Genomic DNA, 19,582 nt, shown 5'->3' with positions numbered 1-19,582 from the left:
TCAAGCACCACTGTTTAATTATTGAAATCTATTTTTTTAATATTTGCTATTAATACACTTATAATACTCACCTTTTAAAAATTGTCTTTAGTATCATATTCATTTTTTCAGAGAACCTTGAAATCATTTTGCAGATGTGAAAACACAAGCTAATTAAAATTTTAAAATATAAATTAATTCAATAATTCTCCACTTTAAATATATTCCAAACTTGCCAGAAATGAGTATGTCACTTCTCTGATTCCTTCATGTTTTTGTCAGTAAGCCATTATACATGTGCTATCTAGTCTCCTCCATTAAATTTACTTCTAGAGGTTTTGTGTTCTTTAAGTTCTCCCAGCAATGTCTCTCATTGCTAATAATTTCTTCCAATGAGAGGAATGGAGTGACACTACCCTATGAAATAAGCCTCTCTTGGACACAATTCTCAAAGAAGGGAGTGATGACTGGTTTTCTCCTTTCTGTGTACCAGAATCTTATTATAAAAAATACTCATTTATGCATATCTGAATATGACCCAATGAAACCAATCATTCTCTATAAACAATATGCCCCAATAAAAATTAAATAAAAAAGAAATGAGGAAAGTGCACTGTTTCAGATAGCTACTTGCAATAATACCCAGAAATGCTATTTATCCTGAAAATATATGAAGCAATTAACATTTTGAAGCTTGTTGGACTCTCTACATTAGGAATTTACATAAACAATGTATTCCATATATGTGTAGGTTATGGTTTCCAGATATACATTGGTTTTAGCTATGTGTCTTCAACTTTTCTTCAGTAATGGTGACAAACGGAATGGCTAAAATAATCTCTCTACTTGTCCCATTTGTTTTCTCTATTTTTGCTCTGGTAGTCTGTTCAATTCTAGTGTACATTGTTGTATTCATTTCTGCATGTGCAACTCGCCCTTCATACACAACTAGCTGTATCATGTGGCAATTCTGAGTGCTCACCCCAACTTGCCTTTCACCTTCCTATTTGCTGAATTCTTTGGGTGGGGCTTTCTTCCTTATCCCAAAGCTGCTTCTCTGGCATGGTATAACAATTTAGACCAGCCCAGGATCTAACCAGAGACCTCTATTTGTATAATGCCTTAAGACATTCTCTGTTTTTCTATGAAACATACCCTTGAAATAGTTGCTCATATAACATTTTATTATTTTACATACAAGATCATGAGGATGGGACTATACTGTTATCATTTAATGAATAATATATGATTTGGGGATAATTATTAAACTACTTAATAATCAATCATTAAATATGACTTTTTCTCTATTAAAATGATAAATAATAAGTACTATATACCAATAAACATTAGGATTTCTTTGAGTGGTTAATATATAGAATCATGAATTTTCTAGTAACCATATTTAAGAAGTAAAAAGAAAGAGATAAAATTAACTTTTAAGCTATGTTCTGTTTAGCCATTTTTAGGTTTCCAAGAAAGAGAATCAAGTTGGTCTCATTTGTCCCAGTTTGAGTAGTACTTCTATGCCAGGCCATTTAGCAGGCAATTGTTAAATATATTTGAAACTGGTTCTTCCAAGGTACAGATTTGATCTTGGTGTGGTAAGACAAATTTATTTGTCTTATCTACAAAGTAGCTTTACCTGGGTAAACTCCTACCTTTCCAATCTATTATATGTAATCCTTCTGCATTTGAACAGTTACTGAGAATAAAAATTTATTTCTGAGATGAATAAAAATTTATTTGCAAGGTGCATGAGTCAGTACTTATTCAATTTATACCTAGTGATATTTTATACAGTGAAGTTACACTCAGATGAGAGGGGGAAAAATCCATATGAAAAGTTGGTATGTGTCCATTATCTAGATTTCAGACTTCCATTTACCATCCTGAGATATGGAAATGAATTGTCGATTGTGAAGTCCTGGCCTTTGCTTTGCTTTACTGCATGATAATACTCCAATGGATGGAAAAAGAAGGCACTAATAAATTCAAAAGTATAGGTTCTTGAGAATTTGTCTTAACAAACCAAGATCAAACTTGTACATTTGAGAAATCATTTTCAAACATGTTTAACTTGACTTCTGAAATTAAATTAGGACAAAAACCCAGAGTATTCTACTAAATTAAAACACATTCATTTGATGTAAATGTTTGACAATTATTTTACACAATTTTATCCACACTGTAAGACTTATCAATGTATATAAAGCAAAACAATGTCTGTATGGATTTTTAGGCCTTCTTATTCATGCTGGGCTAATTTTTTTTAATCTTCTGCAAGGTTCACAGAAAAGGGAATTCAGGTAAGTAATTGTCACACTTAAATATTGAAGTCATTCAAGAATGATAATATGATTAAGGTGGTTTTAAATACTTTGCTATTTAAAATTAATCAGCTTATTTTAAAATAAGACTTTATTTTGGAGAACAATATAATAACAAAAATGTATCCAACAATATAATTTCATAATTGCTGGGATAAATACATCAATAAGTTTTAAAGGCCAAAGTAATATAAATGCATCCTTTTAAAGGTCTCAAAATATATAAATGGAAACTAAAACTTAGTGAATTGATAAAATTAGTGAATTGTTGGAAAACATAAACCAACAAACTCTGGGCTCAGGGTAGCAGGTAGAAGAGGAAACTGTTGTCCTTCCCCTGATGGCTCTTCATAGCTTGAGAGAATGTCTGCGAATAACATAGCCCTTTGTCAGGAAAGTGTAAGCTTAGACAAACTGACCCACCCCAGAGGAGAAACTTACAGACTCAAACTCAAAGATCTCTATTGAAAGGGACAATCTCTCTGATCACACTCATAGAGACCTTCCAATTTGCTCTTCTTCCAACTAACACTACCTTGCAGAGATCTGATTTCCATTTTCCAATGTTTATTGCTAATAAGATCCTTGGGTTACCCATCATTTCACTCCTAGGTTTTGGATTTTTGGATTTCCCTGGAATTTCTCACTATTTCCCAATATAAAAGCACTATTCACACCATGCTTGTGTAGACACATGCCTGTAGATTACCCATAGAATTTAACCCAAGGTCACCTTTCTCTATCCTAGTGGAGATAACATCAATGAAGAGAGGGAAGAGGTCCCTTAAGTCATTCAGGAACTCTTGAAGGTAGATTAAAATGACAAATTAAGACAGACAGAAGTGTTAGGGTCAGAATTCAGTCATCAGAAGCATCCTGTCCTTTCTGTTCTCTCTATAATTTCCTCCTAAAGGATATGTGGACATACAAGCTAGGCAAAAGGAGGACATAGGACCTGGAAAAGCCAAGGCCAGAACTCTACCTCCAGCTCTCCAAAAGGAATATGGATCAAATGAAATTCAGAGCCAGGCCAGGTTTTTCAATGGAAATATATGAAGTCTGAATATGGATCTTCTTCTAGTCCCTGTCCATGGTGCAAATGAAAAAGGAGATCTGAGCTTGTATGTTGTACACTACTGCTATGGCAATCCCCGTGCAGAACACTGGTCCTGTGAGAGGCAGTAGCTCTTTCCAACCATAATGGTAAGATCATCTTCTTCATTCCAATTTCTGGGAATGATTCTTTCAAACCTCTCTGGGTTAAGATTATTTTTGTAGATGTTTCAATGAAAATGTAAGGAAACTTTTGTTTGAGGGAACTAGTGAGCACCTGTCCATCTTGCTGGTGGTCAGAGAAAATTGAGTTATCTTATTGTATTGAATGTGTTTCAGGTATTTCCAATTATGTGATTTCCCAGAAAGTGAAATTTGTTGTGTTCTGGCTCTTAGAAGGTAAAATGTAAATGAATCCACTAATTGATTTTAAAACTTAAAGGAACAACAACACAAAGCAGTAAACAGGCCCAGTTGGAACCAGCAAGGAGATGACAACCCAGAGCCCTTTGAGTATGCTTAGCCTGGGCTATGGAGTTCCAACAAGATTATTATTTCTGTCTAGAGCCTAACCACCTGGGTGAAGGGGAGCTACTTTGAATACCAGCTTAATGAGCCAGTCCTACACATAAGTGAGCCAGTCCTACACATAAGTGAGCCAGTCCTACACATAAGTGAGCCAATATGGTCAAGGGCCATGCTGAAACCAAGAGTCTCAGCATGTAGGGGACTCACACACAGAAAACCTTTGAATCTACTCTAGAAAAACACGGGGGAAACACTTCAAGGTATAGACATAGGGAACAATTTCCTGAGAAAGACTCTGATAGCTTAGGAAATGTTAATAAGAGTTGACAAATGGTATTATATCAAATTAAAAATTATAACTAATTAGAACAAATAAAAAAAAGTTTCTGTCCAGCACATGAGAACAATCAACAGAGTAAAGAGACAACCTACAGAATAGGAGAAAAATCTTTGCCAACTATTCATCTGATAAAGGATTTAAAAAAATTAAAACAGAGAATATATAAAGAACTTAAAAATTGAAATGCATAACAAATAATCCAGTTAATAAATGGGTTTGCATGGGAGGCAAGCGCTCTACCAACTGAGCTATATCCCCAGCCCCTAATATGGCAGTATGTAAAAAAGTGGATGTGGAACCGATGTGAATCTGCAATATGTATATGGGGTAAAAATGGGAGTTCATAATCTGCTTGAATCAAATGTATGAAATATGATATGTCAAGAGCTTTGTAATGTTTTGAACAACTAATAAAAATAAATAAATAAGAATAAAAAATAAATGTTATAAAAAAATAAAAAATAAATAAATGGGTTTGGAACTGAACAGACATATCTCAAAAATGAAGAAATATGAATGGCAAATAAATATATGAAAAAATGTTCAACATCTTTAGCCACAAGGGAAATGGCAAATCAAGACTACATTGAGATTCCATCTCACTGCAGCCAGAATGGATATTACAAAGAATACAAAAAAAAAAAATAACAAATTCTAGGAAAGATGCAGAAAGAAAGAAACCCTTGCATACTGGTGATGGGAATGTAAATCAAGTCAGCCTCTATGGAAAACATTATAGAGGTTTTTCAAAAGATAAAAATAGAACTACCATGTAACCCAGCTATTCCACTCCTGGGCATATAGATGAAGAGAATCAAAGTCAGCATTCTAAGAGATACCTGCATATCTGTATTTATCATGATGCAACTCACAATAACCAAATATGGAATCGATGAGGCTAAATGTTCACACCAGTGGAAGAATGAATAAATAAAATATGATTACACACACACACACACACACACACACATATATATATATATATATATATATATATATACATACATACATACATACATACAACATATTATTCAGCCATACAGAAGAACAAAAGCATGTTATTTGCAGAAAAACAGATGAAACTGGAGAAGATTATGTTATGTGAAATGTGTCAGACTCATAAAGATAAGTATCACAAGTTTTCTCTCATATGAGACCTAGAGAAAAAAATAAAATAGATGACATGAAAGTAGAAGGGAAGCTATTAGGGAAAGGTAAGGGAAGCAGGAGCAGTGTGAGAGAAAGAAACAGATCAAAATACATCATATGCATAGATAAAATTGTATGCATGGATGGAAAGTTACTTTTTAGGATTAATATACAACAATAATACAATTAAAAAATAAAACTCTTTGAAAGTAGAAAACACAACAGTTTCCTTAGTGGGTGAAAAAAGCAAACTCACAGGTGAAATGGGCACAAACCCTACAATTGCTGTACGGGCTGCAGACTGCTAAAGTGTGGTCAGCCACCAGGGAGTTATGTCTACTCTAGGATTGAAATATATCAGAAACAGGTGTCCCACCTGACTTCCTGGAAGGAGCATTTTTCATACTTCCAGACCTAGGTTAGCCCCCTTAGAAGGTGATTTATGCCAGCAATAATTGCCCAGGAAGGTGTGGGGGACATTAAGGATACCCCAAGACCTAGTGACCTCATCAGACATCCATGTAAGGACTTGAGGGTGGGAGGGATCAGTAAAAAATAAATAAACTTCAAGCCTTTTGAAAAATCATAGTCATCACCTAGTCCCACCATGTCTTTTCTGGTAGAAGAGAATAAAGAGCCTTGTTGTCATTAGTTTTTTTTTTTTTTTTAATTGTTTTGATTAATGCCCTTCATCCTGCACAAGGAACATGTGCGGGGTTAAGAAGCTCCAAGGCATTCATAGTGCCAGTGCCATCTCAGTTCTTCACTAGCACCAAAATATAGGCTCACCAACTCAATTATCTCTTTGCTGAATTAGGCAAGAGCCCAGGACTTCCTCAGTCTAAACCAATGTCCTCTGCTCCCTGAACTGTCTCCAATCCAGGGGTTTATGTAGTAATTCTCATCCAAGAGTCCTGTGGACTTTCAGCTGGGTGCTACCTACCCACTTCTGCAGCCAATACAAGGTGTCATACAAATGTAACCCAAAATTTACATTCACACATTTTTCTATCTTCCTGTCTGTCTCTCTCTTTCTCTCCCCTTTCCTCTCCCCTACATTGAGCCTGCCTGTCTCTGAGGAGACATGTTCACTGTCCGTAAGTTAAGAAAGGAAAATATTGGGGCTGGGGATGTGTCTCAAGCGGTAGCGCGCTCGCCTGGCATGCGTGCCGCCCGGGTTCGATCCTCAGCACCACATACCAACAAAGATGTTGTGTCCGCCGAGAACTAAAAAAAATAAATAAAAATTCTCTCTCTCTTTCTCTCTCTCCTCTCTCACTCTCTCTTTAAAAAAAAAAAAAAAAAAAAAAAGAAAGGAAAATATTTCACTGGTATAAAGTTGCAAGTCGCCAGGGACTTATCAGTTCAAGATTCAGCACAGTGACTCAACCTAACAGTGAAAACAAAATCAGTGTTCAGTCTTCCCCAGGTAACAGTTTACTTTTATCTTTGGTCACACTGCCTGCTCTTTACATTTTTCCCAATGACTTGAATCAAAGACTGTATGCTGAGGCAAAATACTGAATATAAACAAACTGTCTTGGCAATAGGCTTTTTTTTTTTTAAGAGAGAGAGAGACAGAGAGAATTTTAATATTTATTTTTTAGTTACCGGCGGACACAACATCTTTGTTTGTATGTGGTGCTGAGGATCGAACCCAGGCCGCATGCATGCCAGGCGAGCGCGCTACTGCTTGAGCCACATCCCCAGCCCTTGGCAATAGGCTTTTATCTTCCAAAGGATTGGTCACCAAAAGGTTATTATTATGGGTATTAATTTTCAGTGAGAACTGAACAAATTTCAGAGTGATTAGAGGATGTGAATATGATTAACAGAAGCTAGAAAATATGTATGAAAAAGAATCTAGTGTTTCTATATACTTTTTCTTTCACTTTTCTTGGTCTCTTGAGAAAGTCATAGTGGAAATTACGAAGAGGAAGCTATTACTGAACAGAATATTTCGGGGAACATTCTGATCTATGGTCCCTCAGAGGAACTGATTACTAACAGCCTTTAAGTGAGAGTGACATTCAGTACATTTAAGATAAGACTCCTAAAACCAAAGTTTCTCTTCCATTTTACATATAAGAGATCTTATGATCACTCTGTTCATCTAAGCAATCATACTTCATAAGAGCCAGACAGACTTTTAATTCAAAGTATATCCCTCTTGGAAGGGAATCTTGAAAGGCGATGAGGAGAAAGCTCTATCTCCTGGCTTAAGTGCTGTTCAGCTCCTGGAAGGATTTCTTAATATTTTATTTTGTGCTTTACTGAGTATTTCTTGGTTCTCCTAATTCCAAAGAAGTGTTTATTTATTTATTTTTTGTTCACCCTCTGCGTTTTCTTCCCTTGTCAAAAAGAAATATCACTCCCACAGTTGTTTCCTTCTTTTCTGCAGGGAGAGGGAATTCTAAAATTGTTTCATTGTGCCAGGTGGTAAGGTCTTTTCAACCTCTAATGAAGTGCTGTTCATGGAAATTAAGCCATTGTCACAAGATGTATACTACACAGATTCTTTCCTATTTGTGAAGTTGACTTTATTCTTACAATGTACCTTTCAACACTCTGTTTTTAGTTGAGCATAGTTACAAAAAGTCAAATAATGTTCTGATGGTGTAGGAAGAGCTCAGTGCTCTGGCACAGAAAACTGCAATTTTTTTTTCAAATGCTAAATATCTACATATATTTAGAAAAATGTAATTGTACATTCAAATGTCAAGGAAAAGCTTATTTACACAGAGAAATTATGGTCACTAACTAGATCAAAATTGGGAGGTGAATGAAAAAATTACACAAAAGGGACGTTTACTCTTTCTCTTTCAAAGGAGTCTAGCTATTACCTATTTTTCAGAATTTATCATTGGTGAGCTTCATAAAAATTAAGGAAGCAAAGGCTTAAGTACTCCCAGATCCCTGAAAACTGGTCTTCCATCCAATTTTAAGGCACTTTTAGCAATTGAGAGCACTGTTTCCAAAGACTGCCTTTTTCTTTGGATTTCTGGTGTTCCCATGATCACTTAAGAGTCTCTAAGTATAAACATATCAAATAGCTGCTGCTGCCACCCAAAATGCCCACACACTATCTAATCATTCTTCATAGCCAATATGGTTCTTCTTAAACTTGGACCCCTTGGTTCTAGCTTTGCCTTATTAAACTACACCAAAGAAATCTAATCCATCTTCTGTGTAAAAATATTATATACCAAAAGCTCACCCATCATGTAATATCCTTCAGGTCTTCTCTCTATAAAGTAAACATCCCATTTCCCTACAGCCATGTGACATGGTTTCTAGACCCCTGGCTATTCCAAATACCTTACTCTGGGTACACCTCAGGAATCTCTTAAATTATCATTGGGCAGACGATTCCTTGTGAGGTCTAATTAACAAACAATCCAGCAAGACCACTTAGACACTTTCTATAAACCTAGCCTAAACCACAGGAGCTTTCTTGGCAGACATCTGCTCCTTATTCGTTGAACTCATAATCAGCTAAACCAAATGTCCTTTACCCAGAATTGTGCAATTTAACTTGTGAACCCAAACATGTAACTTTGCATTTAAACCTCTTATATTTCTTCATTACTATACTTATTTCAGCATTCTAGTTTTTAAAGTAAATTTTTATTCTTTATGCTTTGCATCTTCATCTGACATATTAATTATTCTTACATTTTTTAATCTTTGAATTTGACTGATATGCCATAGATATATTTTCTGAGTCCATTTATGTAAACTGTTGAATGGAGGATGAAGGAGTATTTTGTCTCTACAGAAACCTAATACATTGACATCAATCTAGTGGTCTTTCTTCTTAGGTATTACCTTTGTGGCCTAACTACTCCAGCCTGACCTTTATAAATAACCACTCCTCCCTGTTGATTCCTTTTATTAGGGAAGAAATAGAGAAAAGTCCATCAGCACTTTACCAAGTTTTTATGAACACACTATACATTACTCCAGGTATTCAAAGCCATACTAACCTACACAACAATGATTAAACCAATTCATACCGTTTATGAAGAGCAAGATGAATACATTTAGGATTTTGTTGTTGTTGTTCCAGAGTGTTTTGCATCGTGTATCCTGTACCTGTATTATCCCAGCTAGCCTGTAGTCTGTATGAGAAAAAAAAAGTGTATATTTGACCTTAAATCAAATTTCTTGTGACTTAAAGGGGTAAAGCCAGAATCACTGATTTCACATTTTAGGAACAAAAATACTGGCTTACTAAGAGGTGTGATCATTGATAATATGATGCAGTGTCCTTAGTGGAGACAGGTATAATATAATGTTTTTATACTTAGATAATGAATTATTTCAGGGAAGGCAGACAACATATATCCTAATGAATTTTATTGTATATTGTATTAATGGTAGCAGCTATTCCATGTCCAAGAAAATAAAGAGGAATCCTCATTCTAAAAACAACCATTCTACCATGGTGTCTAACCCTGATCCCTCAACATCAGATACTGTCATACACCAGACCTCATATTCAAATCAAGTGCTTATAGCTCACATCTGATATTCTCTTAAAAGATGAGCATTTTACTAAGCCAAACATATATATATATATTTGAATTAAGATATTTATGTTGACAATTAAAATACCAATATACCAACTCATATTTGCATTTTAACAAAGTCTGTCAATGTCCTAAACCAAACAAACAGATATTGAAAGGTTAGGCTCCCCCAAGATTCCTTTACATTATATAAGAAAAGAATGATATTAATTTACTAACATGCAAAGCCAGCAATGAAACCAGAGTCATGAGAGGCTGGAAAGCCAAGTTATATATAGGTGACTCTTCCAAAGTAAAATTAACTGTTATTTTTATTTTCATTTAATGCATTAATAACCAGTCCTGTTAACCTTTTTCAGTTAGATCTAAATAGAAAAAAAATAGTTTAAAACCTGCCTGGTTTAGAAAAGAGCTATTACCCCCAAGGTTCAGTTTTCATCTATACTTAAAACATTCTAACTGAAAACAAGATGCTAGAAAGATTTCAAAGGCAATACTCAGAAAGCAATTATCCACCAAAACAATAGTAATAGCACCAATATTACTAAGGTTCTGTAGCAACCATCCCTGAATGTCAGCTTTTGTTTATAAATCTCAACTACTGCCTCTGAAGCTACACCCATCTCTATGTTAAAATGTAACCGTTTCAAACTGGCACAACAATGTGTGTTCCCAAATAGAAATTTACCAAATATGTATTAAATGGGTTTTATTTTTTTTTATTTTTAGTGCATGCATTATATTTACATGTAATAGTGTATACATATTCTGGTTTTGTGAGATTCCCTTTTATCATTGCTTTTTTCTCTCTAGCTTCTACATATGAGAGAAAACATTTGACCTTTGACTTTCCGAGTCTGGCTTATTTCACTTACCATGATTTCAATAGTTCCATCCATTTACCAGAAAGTGACATAATTCCATTCTCCTTTGTGTATGAGTAAACTTCAATGTGTATATATACCACATTTTCTTTGTCTATCAATGGGCACCTAAGATGGTTGCATAAGTTGGTTGTTGCTATGAATATTAATTTGCTGCTATCACTAGAGTATGCTGACTTTAGATCTTTGGGATAAATACCAAGAAGTGAGATAATTGGGTCCAATAGTGGCTCCATTCCTAGTCTTTTGAGGAATTTCTATACTGCCTTCCAAAGTCATTGTACTAATTTGTAGTTCCACCAACAATATATAAGTTACCTTGTTTCCCACATCCTCACCATCAATTACTGTTAATTGTATTCTTTTAAATGTATTTTTAGTTGTAGATGGACAAAATACCTTTTTATGTGGTGCTGAAGGTCGAGCCCAGTGCCTCATGCATGCCAAGAGAGCGCTCTACCACTGACCTACAGCCCCAGACCATACTGTTAATTGTATTCTAGATGATTGCTTTTCTGACTTGGGTGAGATGAAATCTCAGTGTAGCTTTGATTTGCATCTCTCTGATTGCTAAGGATATTGAACAATTTTTCATGCATTTCTTGGCCATATATATTTCTTCTTATGAGAATGTCTCTTCGGATCTTTTACCCATTTATCGGTATTAGTTTTTAGTATAAGTTGTTTTGAATTAAGGTTTTTATGTTGACAATTATTAGTTATTATTAGTCCCCTTCTGGAAGAGTAGTGCAGGAAAAGATTTTTCCCATTCCGTAAACTCCTTTATCATGCTTTTAATTGTTTCCTGTGAAGAAGCTTTTTAATTTAATACCATCCCATCCATTAATACTTGGTTTTATTTCTTGAGCTGGAGGAGTCTCACTAAGGAAGTCAATGCCTATACCAAGGGGTTGGAGTACTGATCCAATGTTGTTGTTGTTTTCCCAGCAGTTTCACTGTTTCTGGTATGATTCCTATGTCTTTGACATATTTTTAGTTGATTTTTGTGCAGGATTAAAGGTAGGATCTAGTTTGTTCTCCTACATATGGCTATCCAGTTTTCCCAGCACCATTTGTTAAAGAGACTAACTTTTCTGCCACTTATGCTTTTGGCATTTTTGTCAAGGATCAGATGACTGTACTTACATAAATTTTTTTCAGTGTCTTCTAGTCTATTCCATTGGTCTTTATATCTGCTTTTATGCAAACACTATGCTATTTTTGTGACTGTAGCTCTGTAGTATAATTTGAAGTCAAGCATTGTGATGCCACCAGCCTCCTCCTTTTTGCTCAGGATTATTTTTACTATTCTGGGTCTTCTATTCTTGCATATAAATTTTAGTACTATCTTTTCTCATTCTATGAAGAGTGTTATTGATATTTTGATGAAGATTGAATTGAATCTGTAGGTTGCTTTTGGTAATGTGGACATTTTTATGCTATTAATTCAACCTGTTCTAGCCATAAACATGGTAGGGATTTTCATATTCTAGGGTCTTCAATTTTTTTCTTCATTTTTTAATGACTTTTTGTTGTTGTTGTTGTAGAGATCTTTCACCTCCTCAGTTAGATTTAGTCCCAAGGTTTTTTTTATTTTTTATTGTGAATGGAATACTTTTCTTGATTTCTTTCTCAGCATATTCATTATTAGAGTGTAGAAGAGCTATTTATTTTCATGTGTTATTCTTGTATCCTGCAAATTTATTGTATTTGTTTACTAGATCTAAAAGTCTTCTGGATGAGTTTTTTGGTTTTTTTGTTTTGTTTTGTTTTCTAAGTTTAGGATCTTGTCATCAGCAAACAGAGATAGTTTTAAAATTATTTATTTATTTTAATTAGGTATATATAACAGCAGAATGCATTTTGATTCATTGTACACAATTGCAGCACAACTTTTTATTTCTCTGGTTGTAAAACAGAGATAGTTTGACTTCTTTCTTTCCTATTGGTATCCTTTTAATTTTCTTCTCCTGACTGATTGCTCTTGCTAAAGTTTCAAGAACTAATGAATAAGAGGGGTAAAAAAATAGACATTCTTGTCTTGTTCCTAATTTTAGAGGAAATGCTTTCAGTGTTTCTCCATACAATATGGTGTTGGCTATGGGTTTGTCTTGTATACACTTTATAGAATTCAGGTGCATTTCTTCTAAATCTAGTTTCTTTGGTGTTTTTAACATGAATGGGTACTGGATTTTGTCAAAGGTTATTTTTCTTCATGTATTGAAATAATTGTGTGATTTTAAAAAAATTGTTAATTCTATTTAAGTGATGAATTACATATATTGACAGAGAGCAATATCAAGCAAAGAGATTAAAGTAGTAATAAAAAAAAGCCTTCAAAGAAGGAAACGCTCAGGACCACCTGAATTCTCAGTTGAGTTCTAGCAGACATTTAAAGAAGCACTAATTCAAATCCTTCTCAAAATATTCCATGAAATAGGAAGGGAAGGACATTCCCAAATTCAATCTATGAAGCCAGTAACACCCTGATTCCAAAATCAGATAAAACTGTAGACCAATATCTCTTATGAACATACATGCAAAAATTCTTAATAAAATATTAGCAAAACACATTAAGAAGATTAAACATCATGATTAATGGGTTTCATCCTAGACCTTGAATGTGTTATGATACTTTTCACTTAACTGAAGCACAGATGTATACTTGTTCACGTAAAATTTTGGGAAAACTTTATTAGTTTCTAAAAAGTTTTGTAATGTTAGTAAGTTTAACAATGAAAAGGCTTGTTTTCTAGGCTTGACATCAAGAGATTTTTTTTTTTTGTACTAGGAATTGACCCAGGCTCCTTTACCACTGAGCTACAACTCTTGTCCTTTTTATTTTGAGATAGGGTCTTGCTAAGTTACTTGAGGTCTCTCTAAGTTGCTGAGGCTGGTCTTGAACTTGTGATCCTCCTGCCTCAGCCTCCTGAGTTACTGGGATTACAGTTTACAATTCTTGGTGCATCAAGTGTTTGTTTAAAAAATTATCATTAGAAATATGTAGTATCAGGCTGGGGATATAGCTCAGTTGGTAGAGTGCTTGGCTTACATGTACAAGGCCCTCAGTTAAATCCCCAGCCACATACACACACATACACACACACACACACACACACACACTCACACACACAATGTATAACATAACTACAGTGATTCAGCCACATTAATATTTATAGCAGCCCAATTCACAATAGCTAAACTGTGGAACCAACCTAGGTGCCTTTCAACAGATGAATGGATAAAGAAACTGTAGTATCTATGCACAATGGAATATTACTCATCCTTAAAGAAGAATGAGATTCTGGCATTTGTAAGTAAGTGGATGAAACTAGAGAATATTAGCTAAGGAAAATAAGCCAATTCCAAACAACCAAAAGATGAATATTTTCTCTGATATGAAGATACTAATTCACAATAGGTATGGCGGGGCAGGGGGAATAGAGGTATTTTGAACTAGATAGAGGGAAGTGAAGGGAGGGGAGGCGGTATAGGGGTAGGAATGATAGTAGAATGAATTGGACATTATTACTCTATGTGCATACATGATTACATGTTGTGGGTAACTCTACAGCATGCACAACCAGATGAATAAGCAGTTATAATCCATTTATATATGATGTGTCAAAATGCATTCTACTGTCATATATAAATAATCAGAACAAATAAAAATATTTTTAAAAAATTAAAAATGTATAGTATCAGGGCTTAGATGTAGCTCGGTTGGTAGAGTGCTTACTTAGCATGCACAAGGCCCTGGGTTTAATCCCCAGCACCACACACACACACAAAAAAGTATAATATCAGAGTGTTATGAATACTTAGAAGGAATTTTGAAAAACCATCTTAAGCTATTTTTTTTTAAATTTCATTTTTAGTTGTAGTTGGACACAATATCTTTATTTATTTATTTTTATGTGGTGTTGGGGATCGAACCTTGGGCCTCGCCTGTGCTAGGCAAGCGCTCTACCGCTGAGCCACAACCCCAGACCCCATCTTAAGCTATTAACTCTATACACTTAATCAAAGCTAAACTCATTGAGATGAGTAGTCTGTATGCAGACTTATACAAAAGATTTCACAATCAAGATCTCCCACAGGTGCCTTTATCCTTGCTTTTTAGAAAGAATTCCTTAGTCAAGATGGAGAATCCCAGATCTCCCTCTCTGAAACTCCCCTCTGGTTGTCCTGCCACTGGTGGACAGAAAAAGAGCAGCTCTTCTCTTCTAATGCATCATGTATGTGGAAAACCTTGTTAGACTATCCTGAACAAGGTTTTCTCAAACTCACTAGGGATCCAAAGAGAATTAGAGAAAAGATTTTCATAATTTTTATTCCCCAAAAGCTCTATTTCTGTGGGCTATAAGGTCTGTTTGTGATAATTCACTATGTCTCCAGTCAAACATTGTGTTTGACTGTGACCTTGGAGACTCCCCCTAAGGGCAACAGGTAAACAAGAATTTGGAAGCACATGTGTGAGTTCCAGTTATTAACTGCTTATAATACTGGTTAATTTACCAAGTCACGTAAACTTTCTAAGTTTATGTTTCCTCATTCATGAAATGGGGAAGATAACAAGGCTGCCCTGCAGACCTGATAATGGGATTATGGGAGTTAGCCACTCCCGTGTGGGAGAGCATTTCATAAAGTCTATTCTTTATTCTCATCATTATCATTATCTACAGCAGCTAAATAAGTAACTCACCTGGGTCATAGACCCTTTCACTCTCAACTCCACACCCTTTCCCATACCATGCCGCTTCCATCACTTGTAAGCTTGAACTCCATACACACATTAAAAAAAGGACAAAAGATAAAATAAGCCAAGCATCACTGAAGAACCCTTAAGCTAACAAGTGGAAAGCACCATTGGTCAAGAACCAGCAAGGTCTAGTTAAGTGATTCTAGTATTATTATGCCAATGCATCATTTCATCACACATGGAAAGACAATAAAATCTCCAATAAAGTGATTTCTCATCCAACCTTCACAATAACTTGTCTCAGATAGAGCTGGTAGCACAAACCCTTGACTATAGGTGGAGAAGTCAAATGTCTGTCCAGCTCACTGAGCTGAGAAATATAAAACTCTGGTCTCTAATTAAGGTCTCCAAACTCAGGCTTGAACTTCAAGGCTTTTATAGCCACTCATTACTTTTGTTTTTTACCACAAATCACTTATTTGAAGCTTAACTTTACTTATTTTGTTTCCACAGTGTTGTGTGCATAGGGGATTGATACTATTCAGTGAAATAGGCTCCTTACACTTCTCAGAGGAGGACAGCATGTATGTAGAAGATTTTATTTTTTAGATAAACAAGACCAATTAATTTTAAAATTGGTTGTCAAAAATTGACTTTTATTGGTTGAAAATCATTTTAATGATTGAAAGCCATTTCCCCATTCCAAATAAAGGAAACCCTTCTGAGTTTTATGCTATCTGTAAGTTTTTAGCAGGTGCTAACTTGATGATAATATTAGCCTTACTGCTGATCATGATGGATTTGGCTCACAATTTACCAGATATGCAGCCACAGCATCATTTTAGTAAGCATCCCATACTACTGCAGTCTTGGCCTGAACTGTGAATTTCCTAAATAGCTATTATTTGGCTACATGCCATATTCAATTTCGTGTCTACACCATGACAATTGATTATTCTTTTTCTGCTACCTTTAGCAGCCTGTGTTTACAGTACATGCCACCCTCAGTAATTTTTTAGTACAGGAGATTTGCCTATATAAAGACTCTGTAAACTTAGTAAAGATAGATTTTGTACAAAGTCAGATTATTTAGAGACATATGTAAGATTGTTCACAAATGCATTTATTAATATTTGATGCACTTAAAAAACCAGAGTAGGGGAAGCATCTGTGGTGAGATGAACATATGTAGCAAGTTTGTTCACTGCTTGCTTGAGACTTTTGAAATATATATATATATATATATATATATATATATATATAGTAATTACTCAACTTGTAAGTGTTAAATCAAATGAATATGTTAAGAAAAGAAGCTCAGTGAAGTAGAGTAAGTTAGTATTGAATAATAGAGACTATATATGTGTATAGAGAAATGTGTTCTCAAGGCAGTTTATAGTTACCCTTTTTCAACCATGGGGAAAAAAGTCTATAGATATAAATTGTTTTAGTCATCACTAGAGTTTGCAAGAAAAGAAGGGGGAATAGATGATGTTATCGTTCCTCATGACAAATCCTTCCTGATAAATTCTAATGTTAGTTTCCAAATATTATGCATATGCACTGTGATCAATTTTGCAAAGAAACACAAAGTGCTATAGGACTATGCTAGGGGGAGAATGAACAAGGTATGGAAGCAAATTTAAAATGCCATTTGGGCTTAAATTAGGATAGTGAAAATAGATGTATGGTTATTTAATATCATCTTTACTTAACAGAATGATGATATCATAACCACATGAGAAATGTGCCTCTCTTAAAAGTCTCTATTTTGACTATATACTACCTAAATTTTTGGTTTTCAAATCAACCCATATACATGCACCAATAGCAACCCTATCTTTCCAAACTCTATCTCTCCATTATCATATAAAGTTTTACTTTATATCTAGTTATTTTTAGAAAAATGTCATTCTTTGGCAGCATTGTATGGAATGATTATTTAGTTAATCTTAAACTTTCTGTATTCACCCTAAGTGTTACTCTTGTGCAAATGCTTTGCAATTATTCTAATAGAATATGTGGCTACTTTTCAAGATGCTCTATTAGACCAATTACTCATAAAAAATCTTTGTTGGCTCATTCCACTTCACAAGTGGGAGGCAGTTGGAAGTCTATCACTACCAGATGGAGTGGAGAATATACGCCCAGCTTGGGTAATGCTACTCTGACATGGAGGGATAGAAAAGTTTCTAAGAGGCTTTCTAAAAGTGGAGGAAAGTGCTCACTCTCCAATCGTTATCATTTGTTTTGTCTTTCTTATATAGATTTTGTAGAGGAGATCATATTTAAGCAATGTTTCCCACATGACCATCCCTAACCAAGGGGTGGCAGTAATACTGCACCAATAGTACTAATCAGTGTCCTGGCATCCCTCTTTTGATAGTGGAGCCCATGGTGGCTCACAACGGCATCATACCTGTTGTAGATTGACCCTGCTAACCTCTGTTGCCACAGTGATAATTTAGAAAAGCACCTCATTCCTGCTCTTAGCCCCCTGTAGCTTCTTATCCTCTCTATTGGTACTTTTACTGCCTCTCACAGTGGTCAAAAATGAGAGGTGCTGAGGGATCCATCTTGAGTCCCCCAATCCCTCCTCAGAGCTTCCCCATCTCCTCATGAAACACTGCTGACACCTGACCATCTGGTTACTCACCTTCCTCTGATAACAGTGAACTTGCTCTTGTATCACTCTCTGGACCACTCATCAGGGGTAAGACTTGAGTTTCATCCTGAGTCTGCCTCACTAGGGTGATGCCTCTTCTGGACATTGCTCCAAGATGAATTTGCACCTTTTGAAGATTCACACATCATTTCTCCTCTTACATTTTAGGGGTTGTGCCTCCTCTCTTCTGAAGAAAGCTAGGGAGAACTCTTCTTCAATATTGACCTCAAAATTTGAAATGGTTTGTTTTTTCTCATGCTTCTACCATGAGGTTACTTTCTATGACTTTGTGATTTCCTCTTGCTGCTTCTCAGCATCATAATCTAATTGTGCTTTTTGTCTTTTGAATTTGTTTCTTTCACTGGAAACCTAAACTAGATTTGCTGAAGAAAAGTCATGTTAATTCAGCTACTTAGAGATAGAATATTAGCAGAGAAGTGGAAAGGAGTGAGAAATGAGAAAGAGATGGCACAGTGAGACCTCTTTTGACAGCTCTTGGGAATTAACTTTGAATGGTCCAAGGCCAGCCATAGAAATGTCTGTCTAGGCTTCAGAACCCATGTCTCCCTTTATTGTGTCAAATTTCTCCAGAAAATAGGTTGTAGCATCTTCCCTTCTATATTTTAAAGTGTGAAGCAACTGCCATTCCTGATATTGCAGAAGTCTCCAGTTGGTATATGGTGAGTTACTACTGATCTGCAAGTGTTTGCTTTGCCCTCACAGTGTTGCCTAATAATCTGAACTTTACTGCTTTTGGAAAGAGGGTCAGGTTTTATAAATCTCCAGCAATTCCTATGATAGTTCACCTTACTAACTTCTCTTATTTGAATGATCTGTTTTTTTGACCTCTATAGACCACTGAGGTCCCATGAAAATCACAATTGCCTTTTTCACTGCAAAACAACGAGTATGGGCACACCAAAGACAATCAATATCAAATGGATGAAAACAATTTGAGAAAATATCATGGGAGTGAAGAAACAGACGTAATATATATCATAAAATTTACTTCAATAATAAACTGTACTAAGATTTGACAGCAGACAACTTAGACTCCCATGCTATTGCAAGCACCAATACATTCTTCAGCATCTCTATGAAATTTAGTTCCTCTCTCGATATTACCATATTTTCTCATCCTGGTTCAGTTAGTTGTTTCTTATCTGTGCTCCTTCAGTACTATATTCTTAAGGCTTACAGTTCATAGTACATACAATAATAGCTTATTTAGTTATCTGAATTCTTTACCGATTCAAGTTGCAAATCCATGGATGAACTGATCAAGGATGGATTGACAAACATATAGAAGGAGAATTTTGCAATATTCTGAGTGAAACAGAATGAGGACATAAATAAAAGCAGAGGTTATGGACCTGAAAAAAACAGTATTGAAGGACATCTGAATTTCGCACTAAATTGCTTT

General features: G+C 35.2%; 1 pseudogene; it reads right to left on the bottom strand.

The window, feature by feature from the left end:
- LOC113184610 (keratin, type I cytoskeletal 18-like) overlaps positions 1-18,265 on the bottom strand; it is a 98,372-nt pseudogene extending 80,107 nt beyond the window's left edge.
- Between the last annotated feature and the right edge of the window lie 1,317 nt (positions 18,266-19,582).

This window comes from Urocitellus parryii, chromosome 8 (genome assembly GCF_045843805.1).
Source record: "Urocitellus parryii isolate mUroPar1 chromosome 8, mUroPar1.hap1, whole genome shotgun sequence".
Lineage (NCBI taxonomy): Eukaryota > Metazoa > Chordata > Mammalia > Rodentia > Sciuridae > Urocitellus > Urocitellus parryii.
Note: the sequence above shows the minus strand (reverse complement) of the source record. Positions and strands in the feature narration are given on the sequence as shown.